The sequence below is a fragment of the Montipora foliosa genome, chromosome 5, assembly GCF_036669935.1.
Source record: "Montipora foliosa isolate CH-2021 chromosome 5, ASM3666993v2, whole genome shotgun sequence".
Classification (NCBI taxonomy): Eukaryota; Metazoa; Cnidaria; class Anthozoa; order Scleractinia; family Acroporidae; genus Montipora; species Montipora foliosa.
Window position 1 is genome coordinate 45637425 of NC_090873.1, and position 10000 is coordinate 45647424.

Genomic DNA, 10000 nt, shown 5'->3' on the forward strand with positions numbered 1-10000 from the left:
TCTTAATTAATTTACTGTATAGCTGTTATTAGTGTTTTTAGTCATCAGAGGCGCTTGCCTCAGTCATAATACATTATGAAGCGTCATGGCATTTTTTACTTGGCTTTGTTCATAAGCGTATAAGCTGGGAAGGGGGGTACCGAGAGAGAGAAACCATTACAAAATAATGCTGTTGGGGTAATTTCCAAAATTGTCAAAACTCGTGAACAAAGTTTCTAGTTAGTTACTTTTCATGAATCTCTGTGCGATTAGACGCTCGGCCAGATGTCTGTAGGCTGTCAGGTGGTTTCTTCAGAGAGTTGGTACTTAACGTGTATCATTTACACCTGTTGTTGATTTGAAGTATCGTTGGTGCACCGAAGCTAGACGAAAAGGTAGTCAGTTCAGGCTCCCGAAAAATAACGGGCCCTCTTTTTTGTTTCTTGTTTTTAGCTGAGTTTCAGCTAAAAAGGAAGGGGGAAAGTCAAACAGTGCTAGCAAATAAATAAACAAACAAACAAAGAAGTACCATTGCCTTGGTCATAACGTTTTTCTGGCCAAGGCCCTTGTCATGCTATACTATTTTGAGGGCGATTATGCCCACTATTTCCTGCATTCAACAATTTTAACGGTTAATATCGGAGCAAAGCGTTTTTCCATGATTTGACTGAATAAATCAATAAGACCGCTTGATGACAGAGCATCTCGTAATCGACAACGTTGTTAATTTGAGAAGTCCTTTATTGAGCAGGAATTGAATAAGACGTTTACAAAATGAGGAGGCCTGTCACGAGCTGGGAGTTTCCGGGTTAGGAAATTCAGAGTGGAAACACGTACTGTGCAGCAGCATTTCACTGTTAAGAAAACAGGTCTCCCCCTGCCTGGTGAGAGGCTCTCTTGCTTATATATTCAGTGGGTTGCTTATATGGATGCAATATGTAAAGAGTGTTTGTGGATATGTGTCTTTGGAACGAAATTTCTTGTATATCGCGGTAAAATAAAGGGTTCTGAAACCGTCTTTAGGTTAATTTTGTCCCAAAAAAGTTGATTCCCTACGAAAAACAATACACCAGCTTTTCATTAGTGACGTTAAAATGTTGCTGCTTACCGGGAATATTGGGAAAGCACACAAAGCTCGTAGTCTTTTTTTGTTTACACGATCGACGAAATTCCCACCACTTTTTCAAACTTTGGGCCTGGCACACAGTCAAAACTCGCGCTCGCTTATTACGTTTTTCCACTCTGAAGTTCGGAAATAGAACAACTTCAAATTCTTTCCCAGGGTGCTCTTCCCTTCGAAGATGGGAAGGACTGGAAAGGAGAAAAAAGAAAAACAAAGAACTTTTCCTAAAGCTGGCAAACTGCATTTTACGCATAGATCACTTTACTGGGACGAATGGCAGAATCTACTCACCGCCTCGAGATCCTTTTCCCTTCCTTCCTTCCTTCCTTTTCCCTTCCTTCCGAAGGGTAAAGTGCCCTTGGTTGAATTATGTTATGATACTTGTTTTTATGTACATTATGAAAACGTGTTAGATGTTTAGAAGCATACGAAGTACTAAATTACATCTTTGATTATGTTTAATGCCGTATATTATAAGATAAATAAAAATACACTGCTGTAACAAACTGTTTTCCTGTTTCATGGTGTGAAATTGTCAATACTACCACACATTGCCTTTTTGCTGATTTATTACCTGCAATGATACACGCAACTTTAGGATGTACGCGGAGAGTTTGAATAGCCTGGACATCGTCTAGTGGTCACGTGACTAATAAATACCACGACTGATAAAGACGTTGGGATTAAACGTCGAAATAGTTCATTTCTAACAAACTTTTGTTTTGAGCGGGTCTTTTTATATCATTTCTCGTATTTCCGGAGGGAGAATATTCTCTTTTTTCAGTTGTTAGCTAAAACACGTTTTTCCCTTACAGTAAAATAGTACCTCCTGAGCAGATCTAATCAAATTATCGTGCAAAGATCTCTACCAAAACTAGTCTCCTTCGCAGCCGTTTTTTGGATGTCACGCAACGCTTCCCCCAAAGAACACTCTTTCACTCTTGGAACGCTCTTTGGGGGGAGCGTTGCGTGACATCCAAAAAACGGCTGCGAAGGAGACTATACCAAAACTCGGACTCAGTTTTCCGAGTGAGTGACTCAACACGTCACAACACTTATTTCCCTCCCACAGCTGATATGTAGGTTATTGCATGGATACAACAATCAGTAAACAACACTACGAGTCAATCACAGCATGCAGGCTTGCCTTTCAGTTCTCTTAAAGAGGAATCTTCTAGATAAAATGTACTGAAATTAAGTTCTTTAATTCCTACTTAAGATGTGTGAGAAATTTCCCTAACTTTGCTGTTGTAACGGCCTACTCACGTTTTTTGCGCGTGCCTTTAAGCCTGTAAATTGGCCACAAAAACATTATTTCCCCTCATGGACCTCTAGTTCAATACTGTACGTAAGTCAAGGGATTACAACCGGTGTCTGAAGGTAGTAACCTACTCTCTTGATGGACTACCACATTCTCATAACTTATATGAACAGAAACTTACGGCAAAACTTAAGAAGAATTTGTTTTTTGGGCTATATCAAAGAGTTAATTCTCGTCTTTGTATCTTTGTAGACACCCAGTTGATTATAAAATATCATTTTATAGTTCTTCCAGCACTAGCGTTGTATTGTGTGTTAATCCGGCCTCGTGCAAAGTTTGTGTTACCCCAATAGCGGTTTCCTTGGAAACGTTGTCAAAATAAAATAGCAAGACGGTGAATCAGCAAAGGTAAACAGCACCTGTCAATAAAGACAATTTAAGTCAGCGAATTAAAGCCGTGCATCCGAGGGAGGCGCGGTGGCCTCATGGTTAGTGCGCTCCTCTTTGGATCGAGCGATCCGGGTTCAAGCCCTGGCTAGGGACATTGTGTTGTCTCCTTAGGCAAGACACTTTAATCTCATAGTGTCTCTCTCCACCCAGGTGTATTAATGGGTAAAGGGCTGGGGGAATTCCTGCTGCGATGGACTAGCATCTCATCCAGGGGGAAGTAGAAATATTCCTATTCACTTCATGCTACAGCAACCAGGATAAGCTCCTGCCTGATCGGCCACTTGGCTCGAATGCAGACTTGACCATGTGAAGGAAAAGTCAATAATAGTTTAGAACACGTTTTGTATAAACGTGTTCAAAAAAATCTTTACAAGGAATACACTGAGGATATCAGCATTCAATAAAACGCACTGACGTGGCCAGTGTATGGAGCATTACAAAATTGCTTACTAATGAGAAGCTCTGTGATGAGGTACCATTACAATAGAGCTTCCAATAGCCCATTTCCGAGTTCATGTCTGCCTCCTGTTCAAAGCGAGTCTAAGAGGAAAGTTTTTCTTATGAAAATTAGTTTTTATTCATATGTAAAGTAGAACTAATTACCATCATAAAAACTTCGCACTTAGACTCGCTTTGAACAGGAGGCAGACATGAACTCGGAAATGGCCTAATCTGGGGACGAAACCTTAGTGTGCAACCTAGACTGTGAACAGGACCCAACAAGAAAAAGAAATTTTAATGTTGTTAAAACAAACAATAACATTTGCTCCACATATCAGTATGAAGACTATGTGCTAAGTATAAAATACTTACCCCTTGTTCTTTTACTTTTGGCTTTTCACGTAACTGTCAGTGACAAAAGAAATGAATCATGTTATACTTCTTATGTTTGTGATATACTGCAGGAGTAACAAGTTCATGTAATGTCTGCTGTTTGGGCTCATTATGCATTCCTCCTCCATGAAAACTAGACTACGAGTAGTCCCTCTTTCGCTCAATACGTCATACTTGACTTGAACGAAAACGGCGAGAACAAAATGACGTCGATCCACACATAATCCTCCCTTTCGCGCACTGCTCACCCCCAGGATTTCGCCTCGCGGCTCTCTTCGCGGGGGAGGGCAGGCCAGAACAGAGGGCTCGTGGGTAGGGGTTTTCACTGATTTTTCTCTCTGAGGTAAGACCATTTGAATTTTTATCTTGGCTCGCGGTGGGCCTGTTTTTGATATCGCGTTTGCCATGCATATGTGTCTTTGAAAGTATGGAGGACATCTGCATGTCAATAGTACTTATCTTAAAAAAAACTAATTGAGGAAATTATTTACACATTAAAAAAAAGTTAAAATCATTTACAGTTTAATTAATAATGTATCGAAGAGTGGAAAGACAAACTTGATCAAAAGCATGTCATAGGTGCTGCGGCATTAGACCTTAGCAAGGCATTCGACTAAATCGCTCACGATCTTATATTGGAAAAGCTTAGATTTTACGGACTGGGTGGAATATCATGGTCACTCCTTCAGAGCTACCTCTCACACCGCTACCAACGATTCTCAAACTCATTAATAATTCATAAGCCAAAAACAAAAGAAATCACTACCGTGAAGGAAGTTTGGATACGTGGTCTTAAGTAGCATAAAATTTCGCCAACTTTGATCCCAAATATCTCTTAAAATACTCATTCCTTTGAGAAGCAATATCAAACACTCGAAAGAGTGTTTCATCAGATATCCAACCACCTCGAAATCGGTTAAAAAACTCGGCCTTCGGCCTCGTTTTTCAACTCGCTTCTCGGTGTTTGGATATCGGATGAAACACTCCTTCTCGTGTTTGATATATTACGTCAAACTGGGAAACAGTTTTTCTTCGTGGAAGGTCTTTCGTAGTGGTTTACCTCAGGGGTCAATTTGGGACCGCTTCTTTTTAACATTTTTGTGAATGATTTGGCCTATGCTATAAACGAGAGCAGGTTACACTGTATTAAGCTTTGCAGACGACACCAACTTATATGCTTCAAACGAATGTCCCCGCGTAGTAGAAAACTTGCTCAATCAAGATCTGTTTCATGCAAGCTCGTGGTTCAAACAAAACGGAATGATCCCTAACCCGACAAAATATAACGCCATGGTGTTAGGAAATGCAAATCAGCATAACATCAGCATCGATTGTTTGGGTAAACAAATTCCAGTATCCAAGGAGATAAAACTACCGTGGGCATAACTTTAGAAGAAAAACTGAAATTTGATTTACATATTGCGGACATATGTTGCAAGGTGGGGAGCCAAATAAGCGCTCTAAGCAGGTTAAAGAACATTCTACCTTGTAAAAGCCCCATCAAGCTTCAATAATTTTATAACTGAGAAGAGAACAGCGTACACAGCGTACAGCCTTCGGGGAAATTTTAATCTCTCTATACCTAAGGTGAACACAACCAGATACGCTATGCTGCAGCAAAGCACTGGAACACACTACCTCGAGATAATCATTCCATGGCAGATTCAAAAGACTTTTTGAACTGACCATCTCTCGCCTCTGTCTGAGACAAGACCAGACACGCAGGGTTCTTACGTTACGTTTATGCCTATAAAATCAACTGAAATGTCAATCGCTGGTACAAAAAAAGAAAAAGAAAAAAAAAACCAGCATGTTCATTTTTTTTGGTAGGCTAGGTATCGAAGAGCCAGAACATTTGCGCATGCGCTGACAGAATGTTTGAACAAGAGAGAAAAACGCAGTACCTCCAGACACCGGCGCTGGAGCGTCGTGCCAAACGAGTCATCCCGGGATTTCGGCCCGTGCGATCGCTTTTGACGCAGTTGGCCCTTCGCTGCTTTCTGCTACCGACCTTGCCTCCCGGTACGGCATTAAGGGAGAGATAGGTCGGCCCCTAAACCATATATGTGACAAATCGCACGCCTACTCACAGCTCCAAACCGCCCTTGTCAATATAGCGTAAGAATTAGATGCCTTATTATTCAAGAGAAAAGTCATTTTATCTGTCATATGGTAAGCACTGGAGTCGAAGATTACAAAGTGTGCGCATGCGCCCTGCTAAAGGTAACATACATACAGTCAAGCTTTTTCCGAATAACTACAGGAGCAAATATCTTCGAGACATTACATTTACAACTAAAATAGATAGCATATACAGATACCTACTAAATACATAATATTTAAAGATATATTCATTAAAAAGAAAAGCCGCTGTACAAAATGCGGCCCTGGATTCTCTTTTAAAACCAGTAAACTCATAGGTACGGATAAAATCAGGTAGCGCATTCCGCAACTTAGCTGATACGTAAGAAAAAAGAGAACTAAGACCATAACTGGTTGTTCCAGGTTTATTGAGGAACAGAATGTAATTTCCGCGAAGATCATGGCATAAGAAGGGGACGGGAGAGAAAACATATTTTTAATATAATCAGAAAACCCTTTTTTCAAAACAAAAAGCAAAAAAAAAAAAAACAAAAAAAAGAAACCACATACTTTTATCAAGAAATACGAGGAAATTTTGAATGCGCTTATTGCATAGAGATGTCGAGTTTGACTTTCTTAGTAAGAGGACAGGTAATCTGCAAATATGAATATCGTTATTCTCTTATTTACATTATTATACCGTTTCTTTGACACGATAATTACATCTTTGACACGAGAATTAATCTAAGTTAACAGCACACACCAGGCCTACTCCTGAGTATCTGGCTAGAAATCATTTCCTCTGGCCGCGCTTCAGCCATTCGATGAGGGCCAGTCTCGTGCTTCTTAAGTTGCCTCGCTCATGCACAAAAAGAATTCTGGGTAATTCTGCCATTCCATGACAAGGGAAGACTCCCGATTCTCATTTCATAGTTTTTTTTCATAAGTGTCGGGCCACCCAGTCCTACCAGCAAAATAACGCATCGATTGAAGGTTTTAGCTTTCAAAACTTGCCCAGATTGTGTCAGTAGGTCCTGGAATTCGTCCACAGAAAGGCCAGAGAGACAACTTCACTTGTGAACCGCCATGTTTACAACAGAGGATTTTAGGCGTCCCAGTCTGCATGAACTGAGAAGATTCAACAAACTGATTTTCATGTTTGATACCCGTTAACTTATGATTTATCACATTTAGACCGTCGAATACATAGCATAAGAATTAGATGGCTTATATATTTAAGGCAAAACTCATTTTATCTCTCATATGGTAAGCACTGGAGTGGTAGATTACAAAGTGTGCGCACGCGCCCTGCTAAAGGTAACATACATACAGGCATGAGCTTTATTTCATCTCGAATTTCAGAATAACTACAAGAGCTACTATCTTCGAGACATTACATTTACAGCTAAAATACATAGCATATACAGATACATACAAAATACATAATATTTAAAGATATATGAAGTAAAGAGAAAAGCCGCTATACAAAATGCGGCCCTGGATTTTCTTTTAAAACCAGTAAACTCATAGGTACGGATAAGATCAGGTAGCGCATTCCGCAACTTAGCTGATACGTAAGAAAAAAGAACTAAGACCATAACTGGTTGTTCTTGGTTTATTGAGGGATGGAATGTAATTTCCTCGAAAATCATAATAAGAAGACCGGACTTGTTCATTTTGATTATGACTTGACGTTTCGTATGTGCTCTACATACATTTTCAAAAGTAACCGTTGAAATTTAAAACAGCTATTTATATATAACAAAGCGGATGAGGGGACTGGAACCTAGATTAAGCAAAAACTTAACAGTAAAATATATAATAATAATAATAATAATAATAATAATAATAATAATAATAATAATAAAAACAGAAAAGATTAATAAAGCACCAGCTTTTTACTTCCGACGTTGACGTTGAAAGCTGGCTCAAGTTCTTGAATAAAGACGGTCTCTTTTATTTTACAATGATAGTCTGTTTTGCCCTTCGCTAAAATATCGAAATGATCCCACTTGATTTTTAGCTAGGGCCTTAAAATGTTCGGTTTTTCTATCGTGAAGCCGCCGTTTAGTTTTACCGATGTAAAAACCAATACAATCCCAACAATTTTCTCTGTAAATAACTCTGGATTGTTGTGAACGATTAATACGGTCCTTGTAAGGAAAGAAAGATTTTATACATCGAGTGCTCTGAAAAACCATCTTAAGGTTAACACAAGAGTAGAATCAAGTCATAATCAAAATGAACAAGTTCAATATGTTTATCACTGCTCTTTGTGTCTTATTTTTGATCAAACTACGATGGCCCAAGAACAAAAGTATTTAAGAAGACCGGAGGTAAGAGAAAACGTATTTTTCACGTAAGCAGTTAAATTATTTTAAAAATCCAGACTTAAATGCAGTAATATAAAGAAATTGTGAATGCGCTTATTGCGAAAAAAAGCACTACTTGGTCGCGAATTTTTTATTATAAAACTTGTTCAGAAATCAAAAGTCTACGTTAACATCACACGCCAGGGCTACTCCTTCTGGCTAGAAATCTTCTTCTTCTCACTACTTTTTCCCCCGGCCGAGCTTTAGCCATTTGATGAGGGCCAGTCTCGTGCTTCTCAAGTTGCCTCGTTCATGCCCAACTGAAAAAGAATTCTGGGTCATTCTGCCATTCCATGTCAAGGCAAGACCCCCGATTCTCATTTCATAGTTTTTTTCATAAGTGTCGGGCCACCCAGTCCTACCAGCAAAATAGAGCGTCGACTGAAGTTTCAAAACTTGCCCAAATTGTATTTGTAGGTCCTGGAATTCGTCCACAGAAAGGCCAGAGAGACAACTTCACTCTTGAACCGCCATGTCTACAGCAAAGCATTTTAGGCGTCCCAGTCTGCATGAAACCGTCTCTCACCTCTGTTTTTTTTTCAAAGGTTTGGCTTTACCCACATTCCAGCTTAATGATGCTAGTCTGGGGGCCTCTGAAGACGAAGATGGCCTGAATCACTTGACATTTGTCACGTGATTCCCAAACCTGAGCCCCTATTCTCCGAAAACCGCAGTTTATTCAGTGAGGACTTCTTATACGGCTAAGCCAACTGTAGCAGACCGTTTATCGCCAAAGTAGCAAGCACTTGGATTGGAAAGGGTTAAACGTATGGCTCGTGCTTCCACTGTAACCATTACGTACGTCAACATGAAGAGGTAAAACTCTCTGCTCTCTGAGTTGGATGTCGTACAAATATCCCACCGAACCGAGTGCGCGAAATTTGCACTAGTGCTTTCACAGGAGTCTGAGTTAAGTAGTCAGTTAAAGAAAGGAAATATTTTCAGGTAACTTCATATAAAACTATAAAGTTATGTGTTAGAAAACGGGTTACTTTAAATATTAAGTAAGTAAGTAAGTAAGTAAGTAAGTAAGTAAGTAAGTAAGTAAGTAAGTACGTAAGTAGGTAAGTAAGTATCATTATTTACCCTCGGATTTTTAGAGTAGCTATAGTAGCTAATGCGCCGATCAAATCGAGACTTTAACATCCCCCCTCCCCGGGGTAAGCCCCGGGCATTTGACTATCTTCTGTGCCCGGGGGGTGGGAAATTTGCCCTTTGCCTGCGTGGGGTGGGGAAAATTGAATCGAAAGTGTCAGGTTTCAAATGATTTTTCAAATGATTTTTTTTCGGGCGCCGCAGTCGTTAACAGCTATAAAACACGTGTTTGGGAGCGATTGGCTTACAAAAAAGGTCTTCAAAAGGTCTTTATCAAAGACGACAGGAGCCGACGACTACTTCGATTTGACAGACTAATCCGACGATAGGGTAGGGCATTGGAACACCATTTTGGCCCGAGGGGGCGGGAATTTGAACGATCCAATCTTCAAAAGTTCAAATGCCCGGGGTTTGCCCGGGTGTGGGGGGAGGGATGTTGAAGTTTCGAGTTGTTCGGTGCATAATATCTCCGAGCATTGAACAGAACAACTTTAAGAATCTCATCTGGCCGGAGGCAAACTAGTCGACTATTTACAAGTGCAGCCAAGAAATTGAGCCAGGCACTACCTGGAACAAATTCAACGAATGGTCAGAACCCAGGATCTCCGGATCTCAAGGCAAGCGCCCTAACCACTGGACCGTGTCGTATCTCATTGAGCGGGCTTCAGGTTTGGCCAAAAGAACAATAGAACGAACGAAGATAACAATGGAGTTATCACAGAAAACAATACGAGGTACGACACTATAGAGCCATTGAAATATAGTGTTCAACAAGAGGTACGACCCTACCCTAACCACTGTGCT

At 40.1% G+C, this 10000-nt stretch overlaps 1 protein-coding gene and 1 long non-coding RNA gene across 3 annotated transcripts in view; one reads left to right on the forward strand and one right to left on the reverse strand.

The window, feature by feature from the left end:
• The window catches only part of LOC138004399 (histamine H2 receptor-like), a 14828-nt gene extending 12883 nt beyond the window's left edge, over positions 1-1945 (forward strand). For both annotated transcript variants that reach the window (XM_068850900.1, XM_068850899.1), the window contains exon 3: positions 1-1945. This exon is cut by the window's left edge and continues 1159 nt beyond it. The gene's annotated coding sequence lies outside the window, so the exon portion shown is untranslated.
• A 173-nt stretch (positions 1946-2118) lies between these two features.
• LOC138004402 (uncharacterized) overlaps positions 2119-10000 on the reverse strand; it is a 13315-nt gene continuing 5433 nt past the window's right edge. Inside the window, exons 3-4 of the long non-coding RNA XR_011123783.1 lie at positions 3627-3659; positions 2119-2782 (exon numbers count right to left, since the gene is read on the reverse strand). This is a non-coding gene — a long non-coding RNA (uncharacterized lncRNA). The remainder of the gene's footprint in view (positions 2783-3626; positions 3660-10000) is intronic.